Raw genomic sequence first — 22793 nt, 5'->3', positions numbered from 1 at the left:
AGGGCTGGGGTCTTCAGCTGCATCCGGGTGGGGTGTGGCCTGGTGAAGGACCCAGAGGTGCCCCTGATCACAACGGCAACTGCCAGCACCCACTGGCTGCGGCCCTGATAGCTCCACGCTGGGGCACTCCACACCGCACCCTCGGGACCACAATTTGTGCTTTTTAATTCCTTTAACTTTTTCACCTAGTTCCCCAACACCCTCTCCCATGTGGCATAAACCATGCTATTATACTCTCCCATATAGTGGGATCCCTTCCCATTTTTAAAAATTTTTTTATTACTTTATTTTTGTTACAGATGTTTCTCTTTTTCCCCACATTGACGCCCTCCTCCCATCCCCCCTCCCTTGACCCAGCATTATTGTCCATGTCCATGGTTACGCTTACATGCATATAAGTTCTGTGGTTTACCTCTCCCCCCTCTTCTGAGGTTTATCAGTCTGTACTCTACTTCTATGTCTCAAGATTGCTGTGGCAAGCTGATTTTGTTCATCAGCTTGTTTTGTTCATTATATTCCACAAATAAGTGAGATCATGTGATATTTGTCTTTCTCTGATTGGCTTGTTTTGCTTAGGTAATACTCTCCAGGTTCCTCCATGTCATCTCAAAGGATACAAGATCTTACAGATGCATAGTGTTCCATTGTGTGTATGTACCACAACTCTTTTATCCACTCATCTATTGATGGACACTTGGGCTGTTTCCAGATCTTAGCGATTGTAAATAGTGCTGCTATGAACATAGGGGTACATATATTCTTTCTGATTGGTGTTTCGGGCTTCTTAGGGTATATTCCTAGAAGCGGGATCACTGGGTCAAATGGAAGTTCAATTTTTAATTTTTTGAGGTAACACCATATTGTTTTCCATAGTGGCTGCACCAGTCTGCATTCCCACCAGCAGTGCACTAGAGTCCCCTTTTCTCCATACCCTCCCCAACACTTATTTGATGATTTGTTGATGGCGGCCATTCTGACAGGTGTGAGGTGATACCTCATTGTTGTTTTAATTTGCATCTCTCTGATGATTAGTGATGTTGAGCATTTCTTCATATGTCCCTTGGCCATTTGTATGTCCTGTTTGGAGAGGTGTCTATTCAGCTCCTCTGCCCATTTTTTAATTGTTTGGGGTTTTTTTGTCTTCCTTTTGTTGAGTTGTATGAGTATTCTATATATTTTGGAAATTAACCCCTTATCTGATGTATTATTGGCAATGATGTTCTCCCATACAGTGGATTGTCTTTCCATTTTGATGGTTGTTTCTTTTGCTGTGCAGAAGCTTTTTAGTTTGATGTAGTCTCATGTATTCATTTTTTCCTTTGTTTCTGTTGCCTTAGGTGATGTATCAGTGAAAATTCTACTGCTTGTGATGTCTGAAATTTTGTTGCCTACATTTTCTTCTAGAATTTATATGGATTCACGGGTCACATTTAAGTCTTCTATCCATTTTGAGTTTATTTTTGTGTATGGTATAAGTTGATGGTCTAGTTTTATTTTCTTGCATGTAGCTATCCATTTTCCCAATATCATTTATTAAAGAGGCTGTCTTTACTCCACTGTATGCTCTTGCCACCTTTGTCAAATATTAATTGAGCATATTGCCTTGGGTCCATTTCTGGGTACTCTATTCTGTTCCACTGGTCTATATGCCTGTTCTTGTGCCAGTACCAGGCTGTTTTTTTTGTTTTGTTTTTTTTTCCATTTTTTGTTCAGGTAGAGTGGGAGGGAGAGAGAGGAACAGAGAGAGAGAGAGAAACATCGATGTGAAAGGAACACATCGAGTGGCTGCCACCCGCACAACCGACCAGGGCCGGGGACAAACTGCAACCGAGGTACACGCCCTTAGCGGGAACCGAACCTGGGTCTCTCAGGACCGCAGGCCGATGCTCTAACCACTGAGCCAAACCGGCCAGGGCCAGGCTGTTTTGATTACAGTAGTTTTGTAGTATAACCTGATATCTGGTATTGTGATCCTACCTACTTTGTCCTTCTTTTTCAAAATTGCTGTGGCTATTCGGGGTCCTTTTTTGTTCCATATGAACTTTTGAAGTATTTGTTCTAGTTCTGTGAAATATGTCGTTGGTATTTTGATGGGGATTGCATTGAATCTATAGATTGCTTTGGGTAGTATAGACATTTTAATGATGCTAATTCTTCCAATTCATGAACAAGGTATGTGCTTCCACTTTTTTATATCTTCCTCTATTTCTTTTTTCAATGTCCTGTAGTTTTCTGCAAATAGGCTCTTTACTTCTTTGGTTAAGTTTATTCCTAGGTATCTTAATTTTTTTGCCGGGATGGTAAATGGGATTGTTTTTTCAGTTTCTCTTACTGTGAGTTCATCATTGGTGTATAAGAATGCCGTCGATTTCTTGACATTAATTTTGTGTGCTGCTACTTTGCCAAATTCATTTATTAAGTCTAGTAGATTTTTGATGGAGTCTTTAGGGTTTTCTATGTGTAATATCATGTCATCTGCAAATAATGACAGTTTCACTTCCTCCTTTGCAATTTGGGTCCCTTTTGTTTTTTCCTCCCATCTGATTGCTGTGGCTAAGACTTCCAATACTAGGTTAAATAAGAGTGGCGAAAGTGGGCATCCTTGCCTTGTTTCTGTTCTTAAGGGAAATGCTTTTAAATTTGCCCATTGAGTATGATGTTGGTTGTAGGTCTTTCATATATGGCCTTTATTATGTCGAGATATGATCCCTCTATTCCCACATTGCTAAGCATTTTCATCAGAAATGGATGCTGGATTGTGTCAAATGCTTTTTCAGCATCTATTGATATGATCATGTGGTTTTTATTCTTCATTTTGTTTATGTGGTGTATCACATTAATTGATTTGTGAATATTGTACCAGCCTTGCATCCCTGGGATGAATCCCACTTGGTCATGGTGAATAATTTTTTGGATGTATTGCTGGATTCGATTTGCTAGTATTTTGTTCAGGATTTTGGTGTCTTTGTTCATCAGGGATATTTGCCTGTAGTTTTCTTTCTTTGTAGTGTCTTTTTCTGGTTTTGGAATTAGAATTATTTTGGCCTCATAAAACGAGTTTGGAAGTCTTCCTTCTTGAATTTTTTGGAATAGTTTGAGGAGAATGGGTGTTAGTTCTTTTTTGAATGTTTGGTAAAACTCCCCCGTGAAGCCATCTGGGCCTGGGCTTTTGTTTGCTGGGAGAGTCTTGATTACCTCTTCAATTTCCTTAGTTGTTATTGGTCTGTTCAAGTTTTCTATCTGTTCCCAGTCCAGTTTTGGGAGACGGTGTGTTTCTAGAAATTTGTCCATTTCACTTAGATTGTCGAATTTGTTGCCATATAATTGTTCATAGTAGCTGTTAACGATCTTTTGTATTTTTGTGGTGTCAGTTGTTATTTCTCCTCTTTCATTTCTGATTTTGTGCATTTGGGTTCTCTCTCTTTGTTTCTTGGTGAGTCTAGCTAAGGGTCCATCAATCTTGTTTATCTTTTCAAAGAACCAGCTCTTTGTTTCATTGATCCTTTGAATTGTTTTTTTGGTCTCCATGTCATTTATTTCTGCTCTGATCTTTACTATTTCCTTCCTTCTACTTGCTCTGGGGTTTTCTTTTTGTTTGTTTTCTAATTCTTTAAGTTGTGAGGTTAGACAGTCAATTAGAAATTTTTCTTGTTTCTTGAGGTAGGCCTGTAGTGCTATGAACTTCCCTCTCAGAACTCCTTTTGCTGCATCCCATAGATTTTGTGTTGTTGTGTGTTCATTTTCATTGGTTTCCAGGAATTTTTAAATTTCTTCCTTGATCTCCTCGGTAACCCATTCATTGTTTAATAACATTCTATTTAGCCTCCATGTGTTCAAATGTCCTTGCATGTTCTTTTTGCAATTGATTTCTAGTTTCATGCCATTGTGATCTGAGAAGATGCTTGATATGATTTCAATCTCCTTGAACTTGTAGAGATTTAGTTTGTGTCTTATTATGTGGTCTATCTTTGAGAAGTCCCATGTGCACTTGAGAAGAATGTGAATTCTGTAGTTTTGGGGTGTAATTCTCTGTAGATATCTATTGAATCCATTTGCTCTAGTGCTTCCATTAGAGTCTCTGTTTCCTTGCTAATTTTTTGTCTAGAGGATCTATCCAGTGGTGTCAACAAGGTGTTGAAGTCCCCTGCTATGATTGTATTGCTGTTGATTTTTCCTTTGAAGTCCTCCAGGAGATTTCTAATATAATTTGGTGCTCCTATATTGGGTGCATATATGTTTATCAAGGTTATATCTTCCTGTTGGATAGATCCTTTCAATATTATGTAGTGGCCTTCTTTGTCTCTAGTTATGGTCTTCATTTTAAAATCTATTTGATCAGATATGAGTATTGCTACCCCAGGTTTGTTTTTTTTTTTTTGCTTTCTCTTTGCTTGGAAAATTTTTTTCCATCCCTTCACTTTCAACCTACGTGCATTTTTTGTTGTGAGATGGGTCTCTTGTAAACAACATATAGATGAGCCATGCTTTCTTATCCAGTCAGCTACTCTGTGTCTTTTTATTGGAGCATTCAGTCCATTTACATTTAAGGTGATTATTGATATGTACTTATTTATAGCCATTTTTGTTTAGTGTGGTTGTATTTTTCTTCCTATTTCCTCTACTAATTACAGCAGTCCTTTTAACATTTCTTGCAGTGCTGGTTTGGTGCTAATGTATTCCCTTAGCCTTTTTTTGTCTGGGAAGGTCTTTATTTGACCTTCTATTTTGAATGACAGCCTTGCTGGGTAGAGTAGTCTTGGATTCAGATCCTTGTTTTTCATGACCTTGATTACTTCATGCCATTCCCTTCTGGCCTGTAGTGTTTCTTGTGAGAAGTCAGCTGATAGCCTTATGGGGTTTCCTTTGTAGGTAACCTGTTGCTTTTCTCTTGCTGCTTTTAGGATTCTCTCTTTGTCTTTAATTTTTGGCATTTTAATTACTATGTGTCTTGGTGTGGGCCTGTTTGGGTTCTTCTTACTTGGGGCTCTCTGTGCTTCTTGAACTTGAAGGCCTTCTTCCTTCACCAAATTAGGTAAGTTTTCTGTCACTATTTCTTTGAATATATTCTCTAACCGTTGCTCATTTTTTTCTTCTTCGGGGACTCCTATGATGCAAATATTATTATGTTTCCAGTTGTCCCACAGTTCTCTTAAGCTGTCTTCCTGTTTTTTAATCATTTTTTCCTTTTGGTTTTCTGATTGGTTGATTTTTTCTACCCTGTCTTCTAATTCACTGATCTGGTCCTCAGCTTCCTCTACTCTGCTCTTTAGATGTTCCAATGTGTTCTTTATTTCTGATATGTCACTCTTGATCTCTTCTTGGTGGTTTTTAATTTCCAGTTGGTTTATTTTCAGCATCTCTATGTCCTTACTCATGCTGTTGAGCTTCCTCAAGATCATAACTCTATATTCTAGCTCTGTTAACTTGCCTAACTTCTCCACATTGATATCATCTTCAGTGGAGGTCTCTCTTTTTTTCATTTGGCTTCTGTTTCTGTGTTTCACCATTTTGGCTATCACAGTGGGGTTGGAGCCTGCCAAGTTTTCCCTGTGGGTGTTGGTGTTCTGCTGTTTGTGGCTCCCTCTCCTGGGTTTAGTTGAGTGAGGGAGGACCCACGTTAAACACCACTGCCAAGTCCTACTTTCCTGGTTAGAGTTGCTAGCCCAGGAATGGCACTGTTATCCTCTAGCTTTTTGCCTAGAGGCTAGCAGTCCAGGTTACTTGAAGAGTTTTTGGTTGTTAGTTGATTAAAAAAACTCCCTCATGTGCTCAGCATAAGGGGATTTCCCGAGGGTGGGGCAGATGCTGGTTGTTAGTAAGCCTCAATTTGCATTTCAATGGCCCACAGGGTGGGGTTGAATATCCGAGGGCGGGGCTGCCACCTCTCCCCAGAGCCCTGGGAAGGAGCAATATGGCTGCCATCCTGCGTGGCTGCAACTCAGCAAAAGGTCTGAGCGCCCTCCAAATCCCAAGTGTCCCCACACAGTTCCAGTCCAGTCTGCCCACCCTCTGCTGGAGCCCAAGGTGAGTGGCTGTGGCTATTTTAGCCTCTGTCCCAGCTCTGCGCTGTGGAGCCGCTTATGAGTTTAACCTGAGGGCGCTGTTCCCAGCTAAGGCTGCTGCCAAGCTGCTGACCGTGGGCTCCTAGCCCCTGTCTCACGCCTTCGCAATCCTACCAGGATCAAGTCAGTGTCCCTGGTTATATGATCCTCGCAAGCTGCTTTTCTGGTGGTTTTCCCCGTCAATTTGTTTGTGTTTTAGTTGTAATTCCAGTTTGGTCCTGGGAGGGGGTCTGTGTAGTTTCCATTCATTCTGCCACCATTTTGGAATCCCCGGAAATATTTGTTTTGTTTGTATAGCATTTCTCTTATTTTTTCAAAGTATTCTAGATTATTGTAGACTTTGATAAAGAAGAATCACACAGAGAGTGTCACAATAAAAATTTAGAGAGTTTTTTTATCTCTCTAAATTCAATGTGTTAGTGGTGCTATTAAAACTATGCCACATGCCCTGGCTGGTTTGGCTCAGCAGTTGGAGCATCAGCCTGTGGACCAGAGAGTCCCGGGTTCAGTTTCCACTAAGGGCATGTACCAAAAAAAAAACAACAAAAAAAAACAACTATGCCACAGCCCTGGCCGGTTTGGCTCAGTGGTTGGAGTGTTGGCCTGTGGACCAGAGAGTCCTGGGTTCAGTTCCCTCTAGGGGCACGCACCAAAAAAAAAAAAGAATAAAAACTATGAAACTATGCCACAGGAGCCTGATTGGTGTGGCTCAGTAGTTGAGCATTGATCCACACACCAAGAGGTGCAGGTTTGATTCCCAGTCAGGGCACATGCCAAAGTTGTGGGCCAAATCCCCAGTGGGGGCCTTGCAGGAGGCAGCCAATCAATGTTCTCTCTCATCGATGTTTCTATCTCTCCCTTCCTCTCTTTCTCTAACATCAATAAAGAAAAAAAAATTTTTTTAAATAAAGTAAAATGCACAAAAATAGCAACCATAAAAAATAAACAGATTGTCTTATAATTCGAAACTATTTTTAAAAAGACAACATTAGGAGCCTGGCCTGAGTGGCTTAGTGGTTGAGCATTGACCCATGTACCAAGAGGTCACTGGTTCAATTCCTGGTCAGGGCACATGCCCAGGTTGTGGGACAAATCCCCAGTGGGGGGCATGCAGGAGGTGGCCAATTGATGTTTTCTCTCATCAATGTTTCTATCTCTCACTCTCCCTTTTTCTCCCTCTAAAAATCAATAAAGAAAAATAAATAAAAAGGACAATATTAGGAGAGTGAAAGTGTAACCGAATCACAGGTTCAGCTGTCTGCCTCAACGAAAGCCATTTCTCGTGAGACAGGTGCTATTGCAAAAGAAAAAAGGTTTATTCAGGTGCTGTGACCTGGGAAAATGATGGAATTCTGTCTCAAAGACCATCTCCCCCTCCTGCTCAAGCCTGAGGTTCTTATAGGGATAGGGAGGGGAGGGCTTTTTTTATTTCTATTCAATTATCTTGCTAGCTTTTGGCACATTTGGGCCTTGTTCATTCATCTTTCTAGCTTTTGGTGTGCTCAGTGTAAGAACCTCCCCCTGTGTCATCTTTGCCAATGGGGAGATTCCCCAGCACTCCCTGATTGTCTACGGTAACAATTCTCCCCTTCAAAACTCTGGCCCCTTGTAATCTTACAAGGGTAAATGAATGAAGGTCTCGTCTTCTGTAGTTTCTTCCTGCTATCTAGGGACGTAGTCTTAACCATCCCTGGGTCCAGAGATTCTTGTTGTCTACTAAAGGGAGAAGGGGGTCAAGAATGGAGGGGAGCCTTTATACGAGAGAGGATTGTTGTCTTTGGAAGGCAGCATATGTGGTATCTAGAGGATAGCACTGCTGAACAAGCAAAGCTGATAGACTGCTTCATATTTCAAGAGGCAGTGTTGCAGATGGGCTTCCAAAGTGAGACCTGTTGTGTAGACATTTCATGCTGGGGGAATTGTAGTGAAACCAGAAATTGTTGAGACTAAAAGAGTCCCATGATCTAATCCTGAGTGGGGCTTTGGGTTACAACACCCAACAACAGGATCAATTTGCCAGGGAAGCTACTGTCTGGAAAATGCAGACAAAACTGTTATTTATCTAAGCATGGGCATAAAGTATAGCAAATGTCAACAAATAATAAAATGAAAAGTAACACTGTCACTTAACTTTGGGAGGCACTGTCCCTTTCCAAAAGAGGAATTTTAAGTCTCTTTCAGTAGTGCAGGTCCAGCTATTCCTTGCAGTATCGACAGGAGCAGTAAGATCCAAGCCCTCCTCAGGCGGCGCCCATTTTATCCATCTGTGTGTGGTGGATCCAAGGCTTGATTCCTGTGAACTTTAGGGAAGAGTGCGTTGTCAGCAGGATATCATAGGAACCAGTCCATTGCTTGGCTAACTGTTTTTCAGGACCTTCAGTCTACCAGGTCTTTAGTAAGACCCAGTCTCCCAGCTGGAATGGGTGTAAGGGCTCATCACACGGGTAGATAGACCTACAGTGAGCAAATTTGTGCATAGTTGTTCATGTTTACCCTAAATGTTGTACATATTGTTTGATTTTTAAATTCATGTTTTAACTCTAAAGGAGGTGTTATTAAAACAAAAACTTAGAAGGTTCTCCCATAAACTATTTCAAAAAGGTTTAATTTAAATCCGCTTTAGGGTGCTACCCTAATCCAGAGCAAGGCAATAGGGAGTGCCTTTTCCCATTTCAAATGTCTTTCTTGGTATATTTTCACTAGGGTCTTCTTTATTGTGTGATTCATTTTCTCATTCTCTGTAGATTGGAGTCTTCAAGATGCATATAGTTTCCAGTACCTGTCCTATCTGCTGGGAGATTTCTGAAATGAACAACAGTCCATTGTTGCTTTGAATGCTTGTCTATGATGACTGCCATGTACCCACCTTGTCGTTGACCATTTTCTGTGAAGCTGCTCTCATCTATATATAGTTCCCAGTTAGGTTCTGCAGCAGCTGGTCCAGTGGATCTGGTCTGCTGGAATAAACTTTGTCAATGATTTCTAAGCAATCATGTTAGAGGTCTGAACTTCCCTCTGAGTCTGGGAGTAGGGTGATTAGGTTTAAGGTAGTGGTGGTTTGTCAGGTGACATTTAGGTTGTCTAATAAAATGGCCTGCTATTTTTCCATGCTCATTGCCTTCAGCCAATACCCTCCTTTCTGTTTTAATAGTGTTAGGACCTGGTATGGTGCAAATACCATAGTCAGTTGCCCCAGAGTGAATTTCTCTGCTTCTCCTAAGATGTCACAGGTAGCTGCTATTGCCTGGAGGCATGACGGCCATCCTTTTGTCATGTGATCTAGTTTATTTGAGAGATAGACTGTGGGTTGAGGGGTATTTCCCAGGGTGTGGTTAGCAACCCAAGTTCAATTTCTTGCCTTTCATGAATGTATAATTTGAAAGGTTTCTGTAAATTGGGCAATCCTAATGCAGGGATTTAAACTTGTTTTTACTTCAAGGTGTCGAATGCCATCTGACAGTCTCTTGTCCACTCAAGGGGTTCAGTATCTAATCCTTTCAAAGAATTACACAATAGTTTCACTATAAGGCCAAAGTTTAGAATCCAAATTTGGTAAAACCTGTGATCCCTAAGAATTCACAAAACTACCTTCTGTTCTCTAGGATTTTTATAATAGCGATGGCTTTTTTTTGATCAGCCATCAAGCCCTTGATGCCCTGTTTCAGGTGGAATCCCAGGTATGCCACTTCCTGTTTGCAAACCTTGTGAGGTGATACTTTATATCCTCTATTTGCCAAATGATTCAGGACTGTGGTGGTGATAAGCAAACAGTCTCCATAAGTATTGCTAGCTATTAGTAAGTCTTCTACATGTGGCAGAAGAATTCCTGATTTCAGTTGAATATCCCTTAAATATTTTGCTAATATTTCCCCAAATATGGTTGGGGAATCCTTAAATCCTTGTGCAACACAGTCCAACAGTATTAGAGTGTGGCTTTAGTTTCTAGGTCCTGCCATTCACAGGAAAATAATAGTTGAGCCTGTTTATCTTTTGGGATGCAGGAAAAAAGCATCCTGCAAGTCTAGGGCTAAAAGCCAGTTGCTCTCCCAGGGCACCATGGTCAACAAAGTGTAAGGGCTGGACAATGTAGGATGAATGTCCTAGACAATGTAATTTATGACCTTAAGGTCTTGTAACAATCAATATTCATCAGAATGAAGCTTTTTGACTGGTAAAATGAGGATGTTATAGGGTGACTGGCATAGCCGAATTAATACTAATTTTAAGAAATTTTGCGCCCTGGCCAGTTCGGCTTAGTGGTTGGAGTGTTGGCCTGCGGACCAGAGAGTCCGAGGTTTGGTTCCCACTAGGGGCACATACCAAAAAACAAAAGGAAAAGAAAAAAAATTGACTTCCGATCAAGATGGTGGTGTAGGTAAATGCTGTATTGCATCCTCCCACAACCACATCAAAGTTACAACTAAACTACAGAACAACCATCATTCAAAACTGCCTGAAATCAAGTTGAATGGAAGTCCTACAACTACAAAATAAAAGAAGCAGCCACATCAAGATTGGTAGGAGGGGTAGAGGCGGACGGGCTGGTCCCACACCCATGTGTAGTGGATACCTCGGCTGGGAAGGTCCTTCCTGAGGACTGAGGGGTCCTCGTCCCACACCAGGAGCCCACCTCAGGGTTCCAGTGCCAGGAAGAGAAGTCCCCATAACTTCTAGCTGGAAAAACCAGCGGGAACTGAGGCTCAGGGAGGCTGAGGTGGCTGGAGCCCCAGGCAGCTCCTCTTAAAGAGCCCGTGCACAGACTTATCAGACTCACTCCCTCTAAGCTTGGAGGGGAGGCAGTTCGAGAGGCGCCAGAGACATGCAGGGAAGAACTGAGCTGTTCAGGAGCAAGGGCTGGAGAGGGGCTTTCTCCTGGACAGATATGCTGTCAGAGGCCTTTGTTCCTTTGGAGAGCTCTTCCCTGGGGCAGTACACAGTTGCCATATCTGGGACTCCAGCAACCTGGTTCACACTGTTTGCCCCACCCTGGTGATTCCCTGAGGCCCCGCCCCACCCAACTTTCAGGTCCACCCAAGCTGTTGCCAGTTGCTTAACCATAGGATTGCCCTGTCTTGGATCCTGCTTCAGGTTTTCCTAAATTCTTTCAAACAAGCAGCATCTAGTCTCAGCTAGCCCCATACCTCTTGTTAAGTAATACAAAGAAGCAACACAGGGAGGCAGCCAAAATGAGGAGACAAAGAAACAGGTCCCAAACGAAAAAACAGAACAAAACTCCAGGAAAAGAACTAAGTGAAATGGAGATAAGCAACCTAACAGATGCTGAGTTCAAAATACTGCTTATAAGGATGCTCAATGATCTTAGTGAGAACCTCAGCGAACTTTGTGAGGGCCTCAAGAACATAAAAAAGGACCAGTCAGAAATGAAGGAGGTACTAACTGAAATAAAGAATAATTTACACAGATTCAATAGTAGAGTAGGTAAAGCCAAGAAGCAAGCCATTGATTTGAAATATAAGGAAGCAAAAAATGCCCAATCAGAACAGCAAAAAGAAGAAAGAATCTAAAAAGATGAGGAGAGTGTAAGGAGCCTCTGGGACAACTTCAAGCATGCCAACATTTGCATCTTGGGGGTGCCAGAAGGAGAAGAGAGAGAACAAGAAGTTGAAAACCTATTTGAAACAATAATGGCAGAAAACTTCCCTAACTTGGTGAAGGAAACAGACATACAAGTCCAGGAAGCACAGAGAGTCCCAAACAAGATGAACCCCAAGAGGCCCACACCAAGACACATCATCATCAAAATGCAAAAGGTTCAAGACAAAGACACAATCTTAAAAGCAGCAAGAGAAAAGCAGATAATTACCTACAAGGGAGTTTCCATAGACTGTCAGCTGATTTCTCAAAAAAACCTTTGCAAGCCGGAAGGGAGTGGCAAGAAATATTCAGAGTGATGAAAAGCAAGAACCTACAACCAAGATTACTCTATCCAGCAAAGTTTTCATTTAGAATGGAAGGGCAGATAAAGTGCTTCTCAGATAAGATCAAATTCAAGGAGTTCATCATCACCAAGCCCTTATTATATGAAATGTTAAAGGGTCTTTTTGAAGAAAAGGATAAAATATATGAACAAACAAAATGGCAATGAATACATATCTATCAACAATGGAATCTACAAACAAAATGAACAGGCAGAACAGAAGCATTCTCATACATACAGAGAACATTTTGTTGGTTGCCAGATGGGAAGGGGATTGGGGAAATGGGTGAAAAAGGTGAGGGGATTAAGAAGAATAAATTGGTTGCTAGACTGACAAACCTCAAAGAGAAGGGGGTTGGGGGGTGGGAAGAAATAAACCAAAGAACTTATATGCATAACCAATGGACTCAGACAATAGTGTGGGAAAAGGCAGGAGGGGGCAAGAGTGGGGAGTATGGGGTCAATAGGGGAAAAATGAGGAACATCTGTAATACATTCAACAATAAAGATTAAAAAAAGAATTTTTGCAATACTGGTTGCATTCACTCTAAAGCTTTCTATTTTTTTAAATCCTCACTGAAGGATATTTTTCTATTTATCTTCAGATAGAGTGGGAGGGAGGGAGGGAGGCAGGGAAGGAGAGGGAGAGAGAGAGAGAGAGAGATCAATGTGAGAGAGACACATTGACTGGTTGCCTTCTGCATGACCCCAGCCAGAGCCAGGGACGAACCACAACTGAGGTAGGTGCCCTTGACCGGAATCAAACCCACAGCTGCTTGATCTGCAGGCTGATGTTCTAACCACTTAGCCAAACCAGCCAGGGTGCACTTTCTTTTTTTTTTTAAATCCTCACTGGAGGACATTTTTGCACCTGTCTTCAGATAGAGTGGGAGGGAGACAGGGAGAAAGAGAGAAAGAGAAACATTGATGTGAGAGAGACCCATCAGTGGCTGCCAACCACATGACCCAAACCAGGGCCGGGGGTAGACTGCAATCGAGGTACATGCCCTTAGCAGGAGCCGAATCCAGGACTCTGGTCTGCGGGCTGACGCTCCAACTGCTGAGCCAAACCGTCCAGGGCCGCAAGCTTTCCTTTTAAGGAGGTATTGTTTATTCTTTGGGATCCATGCCCCTTCTTTTTTTTTTTTTTCTTTTTTCTTTTTTTTAATCCTCACCTGAGGACATTTTTGCATTTTATCTTGAGATATAGAGTGGGAGGGAAAGAGGGAGGAAGAGAGGGAGTGAAACATCAATGTGAGAGAGACACATTGAGTGGTTGTCACCCACACGACCCCAATGGGGGCTGGGGACAAACTGCAACCGAGGTATGTGCCCTTAGTGGGAACCGAACCCGGGCCTCTCTGGTCCCCGGGCTGATGCTCTAACCGCTGAGCCAAACTGGCCAGGGCCATGCCCCTTCTTTTAGGTTAATTTTTATGCATTGGATGTTAACAGCCCTACCCGGGGCCATGTCACCCCAAATGGCTCTATTGACCTGCTCGTAGATCTCAGGTGGGAAGAGTTGTCCTCTGGGTCCTTCCAGGCAAGTCAGGAGCATCTGGAGCTGGAAAGCATGTTCCAGTGGGACTCCTAAACATAACTTTTGCTTCTCAGGAGAAAATGTTATTTGTGTATGCAATTTACAAAGCAAATCTTGACATAACAATGGAATGTGGCATTCTGGCATGTAGAGAAAACTACACCTTTTTTTTGTAATTGTCCGGTCACTCCAGTTACCGACACCACAGCTTGGTTAGTTTTGTATTTAACATTGAGTATGTAGCTACTGTATCTATGAGAAAGTAAATTAGCTTGTTCACCACTGTCACTTGTACCCAGAGCTCCTGTGTGGAAATAGTGATCATTCAAGAGGTGTCTAGGGGAGTTCCTGAGCCTTCTCATTGATCATTGGATTTATTATTCCTTTCTAATATTTCTTGCTGAGGGTTTCTATCCTTTTAAATTTTCTCTTTGAATTCTGGGCAGTCTTTCTCCAACAGCCTTCCTCTTTGCAAAGGGTGCATTGATTGGCACCTAGTGGGCCTTCCCCTTTTCCTTTTAGGTCCCATCTTTCCTGGTGTTCCTGTACTATTTCTAAGAAAATGGTGGTCTGCTTTAATTTCCCTTTTTTCCCCCCCTGGCATGGTAAACTTTAAAGGCTGTGTTCACCATGTAAATATTGGATCTTCCTTCTGTTTTCTGGGGTGCTTTGCCAAATAAAAATCAAGTCTACCATCTGGACAGTTTTTGGTGCCTGTTGGTCAGCATCAGTGTGGTTTTGATTGGCCTGATAGATCCTTTCTAAAAACTGAAAAGGATCTTTGATTTCTGTTGAATGGTCTGTATCATATTCAAGCTCTTTTGTTCAGACATCACTTTCTTAAGCTCTTCCAATATGCACCTTTTGTAATGTTCTATGGAGGCTAGGTCCCCTCCATTCAGGTCCCAGTTGGGCTCTGTCAAGGGAATGACCCCAGCTGGGTTGGCGGTCCTGATGGGATTCTATTGATAGAGGCGATGAGCCTCTTCAACAGCCGTATCTATAACTAGCTGTCTTTCATCTGCCATTATCTGCCCAGTTTGGATGGTGAGTGGCAAAAGTGGAGGTGATAAGATCTTCCATTTTCTGAAGATCCTCCCTATATGCAGGGTTGGGATTCTTTCAATTCAGTAAGTCTGACGTGGAAAATGGAATATGGCCCAGTAGTGGCCAGTAGGCTGACTTTTCTGATTTTTTTCCACCTATAGGGTATTGCCTCAAAGGTAATTGTTCCATTCTGGATAGGGATTCTCCCTGGCCAAATCAGGTGCCCTGCTGGGTCTTTGGGGGGGAGACCATTCCTTCATCATATAGGGGTGGAGCTGTCGCCCCTCTGGACCATGTTTCAGGAATATCTAGCCATGAGAGTAGGGGTGGGGAAAATCTTCCTGCTGTTAATCCTGGGTCCCCCAGGTTCAGGGCATTAAAGTGACTTTTAATTTTCCTTTTCTTTCTGTGTCTTACATTCAGGAAGGGGAAGACAATTCCCTTCTCTACATCATTAGTTCCTTTTGTTTGCTGAATCCTCACTGTGTAAAGACATAAACATCTGGACATAAAGGGATTTTGTCCCATTTCCCTGACCGTTGGCCAAACAATTCCAATCATGTGATGGTATAGTCATTTAGGGGCCATTCCCCCCATAGTTTAAAGTATACATAGGCCAAGAAGTGTTGCGATAGAAAACCAATTCCTTCTTAGTCATTGGATCATAGCTGTACATCGACCAATCTGCTAAAATTCAGCCCAGTGAGTTCCCTTCAGGAATTAAAACAGAACGACCCCCAATGGCACAGAAGTACAAACCCAAAACTATAATCATAGAAAGACCCCAGACAAAGTGGGAACATATGAACAAAACTTGGATCCATATTCCATTAGTACAAATGAGTTCTCACAAGCAAATTCTGGCATCTTAATTCCTGCCAACCAATACCGCAAGTGGTCCTGACTGGATCCAAATGGCGCAAAGCCCAAGTGGCTTGAAGCCCAAGTGGCACAAAGCCCAAGCAGCAGGGATAGTCTGCCAACTGGTGCCACAAATGGTCCTAACCAGACCCAAGTGGCACAAAGCCCAAGTGGCATGAAGCAGCAGGGATAGTCTGTCAACTGGTACTGCAGTTTATCCCATCAAGACCCACGTGGCACAAAGCTCAAGTGGCACAAAGCCCAGGTGGCAGGGATAGCCTGCCAATCAGCACTGCAAATGGTCCTAACCAGACCCAAGTGGTACAAAGCCCAAGTGGCAAGGATAGAGGACCCCCAGTATGCATGTTGGTTTGATGTACCCAGTCTTGGAGTCCTTCCCTCCCCATACACTCATTTCCTTTCATCAGCCAAGCGTTTCAGGTAGCTGACACCTTCAGATGGAGTTCAGGGAAATTCCTTGAGAAAAGCTCTCCGCAGCTGCTGCAAAGTCTGTACAGTCCTGCTCTGGGGTCGGCCTGCCACAGGCAGCTGGAACCCCAACCTTGGCTCTTTGGGACTTACTGAGGTCCATGCTGTCCCATCTGGGTCACCAAAAACTGTAACCAAAATACAGGTTTGCCTCCCTGCCACAATGAAAGCTAAACTTGTGAGACAAGTGCTGGTGCAAAAAGAAAGAAGTTAATTCAAATGCAACGACCTAGAAGAATGGTGGACTCCCGTCTCAAAGACCATCCACCCTTCCTGCACAAGCCTGCAGTTCTTATAGGGATAGGGAGAGGAGGGATTTATTTTCTAACTATCTTGCTAGCTTTTAGTGCACTCAGGCCCTGTCCATTCATCTTTCTAGCTTTTGGTGTGCTCAGTGTAAGAATCTCTCCCTGCACCACCTTGGCCAATGGAGGAGACTCCTTGTTGCTCCCTGACTGTCTACAGTATCAGGGTCAGTGGGGGGTGGGGTGGAAGGCTGCTATAGGACCTGCCATCAGGAGGAAGCCTGGGGATGCTGCAGCCCTCAGACTGCCTCCTGACACTGGACATGGTGCCTGAACATCAGGGGGAGCTGGTTGGAGCCTGTAGGGCACACTTGGATCCAGGCACACTTAACGTTTTCTGCACAACCCCGGCATGGCCTACCCCTTTGAAGTGGCCAGCCAGGTTCAGGCTCACCCTGCCACTGGCTACCCATCATCTGACTGTCTACAGTAACAACTTAGGGTGATAAGAAGAAGACTTTCTTTTGTTTTCCAGTTGTTGGTACTAGAGCACAAGGTTTTTAGGGTTTTGTGTTTTTTTTATTTGTTTGTTTGTTGTTTTTTGCATTGCTCTGGCTTCTGGGATCTCCACCAGAAGGTGGAAAATGCATTTTATTTGCTGGAAGGTGGGCGTCTCCTCTTTGACCAAGTCATTTCAGTCTCAGGGATGACACCCATGGGGGATTGTGCTGGGCGATGGGGTTTTGAACCAGTGAAATCCCAGCACTGACCCTTGCAACGAGACTCTGCAACAGTGCAGCTGTGACTGGTGTGGGTGAGGTTAGCTGGGTTGAGAGGCTGGCTGGTTCCTTTGTGGCTTTGTCTCCTCAGTAATGGCTACTGCCAGACCTCAGTTATTTCGGCTCTGTGTCTCCACCCTATCACTGGGATTAGCTGCAGTGTACTTCCTGCCTTTCAGGGAAAAAATGCTTTTGTCACTCCAGTTCTCAGGGCTTCAGGTAATGTGCTGTGTTGCCCAGCACTCAATGCTGCAGCTTATTTGGAGGCCAGCTGCTAGCTCTGGAAGGGTGAGGAGAAGTGACAAGGCTCCATAGATTTGTTTTCTCTCTGGCAGTTACTTGGCTGGCAGACAACTGCAACTGCAACTCTGTGCTCCAGCTTCGCTGAGTTCACTGGGCTCAGCTGCAGTGCTTACCAACCATTCTGGCAGAAGAAATCATATCTCTTTGCTCCTCTGGCCTCAGGGAGTACAGGTGGCGACCTGCTTCCTTTTCTTTTCTAAGACCCACAGTGAACTCTGGGTTGTATCCGTGGCACCCATTTCCACTCTTGTCCCCTCCTACCTCCCCAGCTCACCCTGTTCCTTCACCTCCAGGTGTTTTAATGTGCCAGTTATTTATAGGTGCTTGTGTTTTGAGCAGGGAGTCCTTTATTGAATTTTAACTGTTCAAATTGTTGTAACTTAAAGGAGAGAAACGCTGCCATTCCACTGACATTGCTCCTGTAATATATGTAGAATAAATTCTTTTATTAGGCATGTAATTTGCAAACCATATTTGCCACGTCCTCTTCCAACCATATTGTCTGACAAAGTCCGGATATGGAGAAGAAAGCTTCAAGGAATGCATCTTCTAGGAAGAGGACGTTGCATGGGGGTGGGATTAATCAGTATTACGGGAATTATAATATTGGGAATTATTATTCTATATGACTAACCTCGGAATAATAAACAAGATATCTGAAATCATGCCTCTTCAAATAAATTCTGAAGAAACTCCAGCTTCCCCTGAAACAGTCACCACTGCATGTCCAGACTGTCTTAATAATTTACTAATTCAACTAGGTAAAAATTTCCCCCCAAAAGTCCCTAATTAACAATTCATAGATGAATTGTGACAGGTAGAACTAATGGAGGCACCTTATACTCCAGTGCCTCCTCCCCAGATAGAGTAAGAATAGTTAACAAAGACAGACTACATGTTCCTTATGCAAGCTTACCTTCATGGAATGATTGACATACCAAAGTCCCCCTTGGTGTTTACGCACAAAGGAACAAAAGAAATCTCAATCATTGCAATTGAATAGGTTTTATAAGAAATGTTGTCCTGAGTTAGCTAGGGAGGTAAATAAAAAACTAGCTGATCTAAAAACCCAGAACTAGATCAACTATTAATCTCAGACAAAGGGCCTATAGAAAAACTCTGTCTCACCTTACAGGTTACTCTACTCCCTTCTTTGTATCTATAAATACAAAAAGTTATAAATTAATTCTGATAAAAAATGAAACTAACATCCTGGTACTATGGAATGTAACTCCCTGCTTCTTTAACCTCAAATGTTAAATTTATGCCAAAAATGAAAGTACATAAGCACATAGAAACTTGCAATAAATCGGAACAGTGTCACACTTCCTCTGAGTCATGTAGTCATCTGTCTCCCAGCGCCAACGCCTTACCACCTTCGGGACCCCTGGATCCTGCTGCAGCTGGACCGTGGCATATATTTGCATCCCTGGTTGAAGTAGGTGATATAGTTGATATTTGTGAAAATATTTAGAACATATAGTTTTTTTTAAATACACCCCACCCCACCCCCACCCCCTTTTTTTTTATAATTTGCTCTTTATTCCCTAGGTGTGGTGTGATCCCATATTGCTCTAATGGCACAAAATCAGTATGTTTTAAAATCTCTGTTAAAGTCACCTTTGGCTCTCTTACTATCAGATACTCTAGGGACTTTTCTTTGTGGGGACATAGATCTCAAATTATAGGCACTTGGTTATTGATTTAAGAGGCCATTCTGGCTACAAAAATTTTTCAAGAACCACACTCTCCTCTTATCCAACAGATGTGTCATGCCCAGAGCCTGGCCTACGACTTGGTCCATGGGGTCCACTTCTTACTGGGAGGTGTCATGTCTGTGCCTGTATTGGATATAAGGAGACTACAGCAGGCTCTTGGACATTGTTAACTTCCAAGGTAAGAGTTGCTCAGATCAAAGAGCACTGGAAATTTCAGTGTTTACGACATCCTGACATTCTAGTTCTAGGTCTTGGAGCTGATGAAAAAATAACTTTTTACCCCACCCCTTCCTCTTTCTCTTTGAACAGGTGACAGTGGCAGTGGTGGCTTGTGAAGCCATGGCCAAAATGAAGACTTGAGACCTTTGCAACAAGAAGAAGGATCTGAAGGTGGGAGTGTCCCAGTTGTGTGTCGTCAAAGTGACAGGTGGTGGCATGTTTTCCTAGCTCTCTAAGAACTAAATTGTTAACAAATCCATTGCCCATGTTCTCTCCATCATTAATGAGACTCAGAACCTTAGGAAATTCTACAAGGGCAAGAAGTACAAGTCCCTGGATCTGCAGTCCAAGAAAACATGGGCCATGCTCTACCCGCTCAACAAGCAAGAAGAGAATGTGAAGACCGAGAAGCAGCAGTGGACCCTAGCCAGTTTTTCTCAGTGGTTAGAGCTTGGCCTGTAGACCAAAGAATCACAAGATCGATCCCAGTCAACGGCATGTACCTCGATTGTGCTTAGGTCCCCAACCCTGGTTGGGGTCATGCTGGAGGCAGCCAATCAATGTGTCTCTCACATCGATGTTTCTCTCTCTCTGCCTGTTTCTCCCTCTCTCCCTCACCCCCACTCTATCTGGAGATAAATGGAAAAATATTCTCGGGTGAGGATTAAAAAAAAAAAAAGCAGCAGTAGTGGAAGGAGCAGCTATATCCATTGCTGAAGTAACGTGGTCAAGGCCTGAGCATCATGGCATCAATAAAGCACAAACTGGCAAAAAAAGGAAATACCTTTCAAGCAAGCCGTGCATCCATTTCCATGTTATATGAATGATGATTTCATTTTTAGTGTTTCCCTTACTCTAGAATCTGCTGTCTCAGTAAAAATTGTTGTTGTTTTTTTTATTATTATTATGTGTAAACAAGACTATATCAATAGTTGTCGCACTTTGCATCAGGGTTCCAAGCTCTTACCATCACTGAATGTCCAGCATTTGATTTGCTTGCTTATTGTCATTTCCCATGAAAATATTAGCTCAGGAGTCATGATCAATACACAGTGGACATGATAATTTTGCTGCAATTAAACCCACACTTACCCATTGTTATGGCCTCGCAGGTCATAGTATTGGCCCATCTCATAGAATGTTTGGTACCCTCCATCCTCCTCTATGATGAACTTTTCTCCAGACGCAGGGCAGCGGCCACACATTATCTGATTTCCCAATAGCAGCTGGGGAGCGTGGAGAAAGGTTCCATCTAGAGCTTGTGTGTCTAGAACACCAGGAGAGCAACAACCCTCAGGAAGAACAGGTTCTGGATAAGGGAATAATATCTGGACATGCCTATTAGAAACATGACTCAGTCTGTGATTGAGAAGAGTGATGTTTATCATTTACTTGGCTTCCCTGTTGGACTTTTCATCCATCTTCACTTGGGAAGACTTTATCTTCTGATAAAGGAAGTATATTGACATGTGTATTTTGCCCACTTCCTACTTTACTGTTTAAAATAAGGTCCTCATGGTGCCATGTGGCACACAGTCCTTCCAGGTGACACTGATCATCAGTCCACTGGTCATCCTACAACAACAAATCCTTCTTGTCTTACACTGTGGTTTCTGGGGGCAGTTTTCTGGATACCTGAGGCTGCAGACACACTCTATTTGGGGTTATTTAACCTATAATGTAGGATCAGAGAGTGGTAGATGGATTCTCTATTCCAGGTTCTTCCTACTCAGAGTAAATTGACCTCCAGATCAAGAATGTGCACATGCTGCCCTGGCTGGTGTTGCTTAGTGGTTAGAGAACATCAGCTCGAGTACCAAAGGATCATGAGTTTAATATCCAAAGTTACGTCCTGAGTTGCAGGTTTAATCTCCAGCTCTGGTCAGGATCATGTGGGAAGCAACCAATTGATGTGTCTCTCACATCGATGTTTCTCTCTCTCTCTCTCTCTCTCTCCCCTTCCCACTCTCTTTAAAAATCAATGGAAAAAATATCCTCCAGTGAAGATTAACAAAACAAAATAAAAAAAGAGTACACACACACAGCAGTTGTAACTATTTTTTAAGGTAAGTACTGGTTAATATTTGAAGAACCTCTCAAAACCTTGAGATGTTTTTTTTTCCCCCCACTGGGCAAAAACACTTTTCTTCCTCTTTCAAATTTTCTCTTTCTGCCCAGTTGATGTGGCTCAGTGGTTGAGTATTGACCCATGGACCAAGAGGTCACCAGTTCACTTTCTGGTCAGGGCATATGCCTGGGTTGTGGGCTCAATCCCAAGAGGGGTATGCAGGAGGCAGCCAATCTATGTTTCTCTGTCATTGATGTTTCTTCTATCTCTTGCTTCCTCTCTTAAAAAAAAAAAAAAAAAAAGATTTTTTTATTTTCCCCCCTTGTTCATTTTAATTTTACTTATTTTTCTTTATCCTCTCCCTCAATGCTTTCCTCCTTGCAACCTTCGGCTTATTCTCTATATTTATGGGTCTCTCTCTGTTTTGTCTTATTTTATTTTATTTTTTAGACTTCACATATAAGTGAAATCACCTGGTATTTGTCTTCTGACTTATTTTACTTAAGCTTATACCCTCTAGGTCCATCCATGTTTTTTCAATGACAAGATTTCAATATTTTTTTATTGCTGAATTGTGTGTGTGTGTGTGTGTGTGTGTGTGTGTGTGTAGATATAGATATATAGATATTTATAATCTTTATCCATTCGTTTATTAATGGGTATCTAGGTTGCTTTCATATCTTGGCTCTTACTAGTAATCCTTCAATGAACATAGGGGTGTTTTTGTTTTCTTTGGATAAATATCCTGTCACTATGCAATCTGAATAAGACAATTCTCCGAGGACTGACTGAAACCTGATCTGACAAACTTCCTTGCAGCAAAATGCACACCTGCGAATTCTTGCATCTCACTTGTGGCTGTGTTTATGAGAAGTGCTGCCCAGGCTGGGGCTAGGGGTCCCAATGCCCACAAAGGGCAGCGGATTGCTTACTTTAAGCCCCAATATGGGGACATAGATGGAGGACTGGGCCTCCTGATTACAAATGTCATAGGGCCAAACCAATCTGGTCCCTTTCTTACACTGGTGAGTTTTTCCGTGATAACCATGCCACCTGGCCTACCCCTGACCCAGTTGTTCACCAGGCCCTCCTGTTTCCTACTCTCCTATTACGGACACAAGGGGTGATCTGAGGGGGAAAACTGAGCCAGGACTTCCCAAATCTGGAGGAGGAGCCGTTGGCCTGCGGGTTGATGCAGGGTCCGCCTAAACTTGAGCAGGGGTTTTTTCCTGCACCTTTCTAACCCCGAGCCTGTACCGTCCCCAGAGAAGGTGTGGTAGGGAACGAGTGACGCCCAGAACGGCATTCCTACAGTATTTATCCCCGTGACCTCTGTCTCTGCCCATCACTCAGGCCTGGGGACTGTAACTGCAGTATAATCGGGCTTACAGCACGAGGCTAAGGAACTGTCCACATAAGCGTCCTCGGGAATGTCTTGCTTTCTGTCCAATCAGGGTCCTGAGCGTGCCCAAGACCTGTCCAATCAGAACCCACGGTTTATTTGTCCTCCACAGTCTAATCAGA

At 42.9% G+C, this 22793-nt stretch overlaps 1 long non-coding RNA gene across 1 annotated transcript; it reads left to right on the top strand.

Moving 5' to 3' along the window:
• The first annotated feature begins 18622 nt into the window (after positions 1–18622).
• Positions 18623–19719, top strand: LOC118615820. The gene is made up of 3 exons (XR_004956492.1): positions 18623–18702; positions 19030–19160; positions 19292–19719. It is a non-coding gene; the product is annotated as an uncharacterized LOC118615820 (long non-coding RNA).
• Positions 19720–22793: the final 3074 nt, after the last annotated feature.

Source organism: Molossus molossus, unplaced genomic scaffold, assembly GCF_014108415.1.
Source record: "Molossus molossus isolate mMolMol1 unplaced genomic scaffold, mMolMol1.p scaffold_m16_p_4, whole genome shotgun sequence".
Classification (NCBI taxonomy): domain Eukaryota; kingdom Metazoa; phylum Chordata; class Mammalia; order Chiroptera; family Molossidae; genus Molossus; species Molossus molossus.
This window is presented reverse-complemented; position numbering and strand designations above follow the sequence as displayed.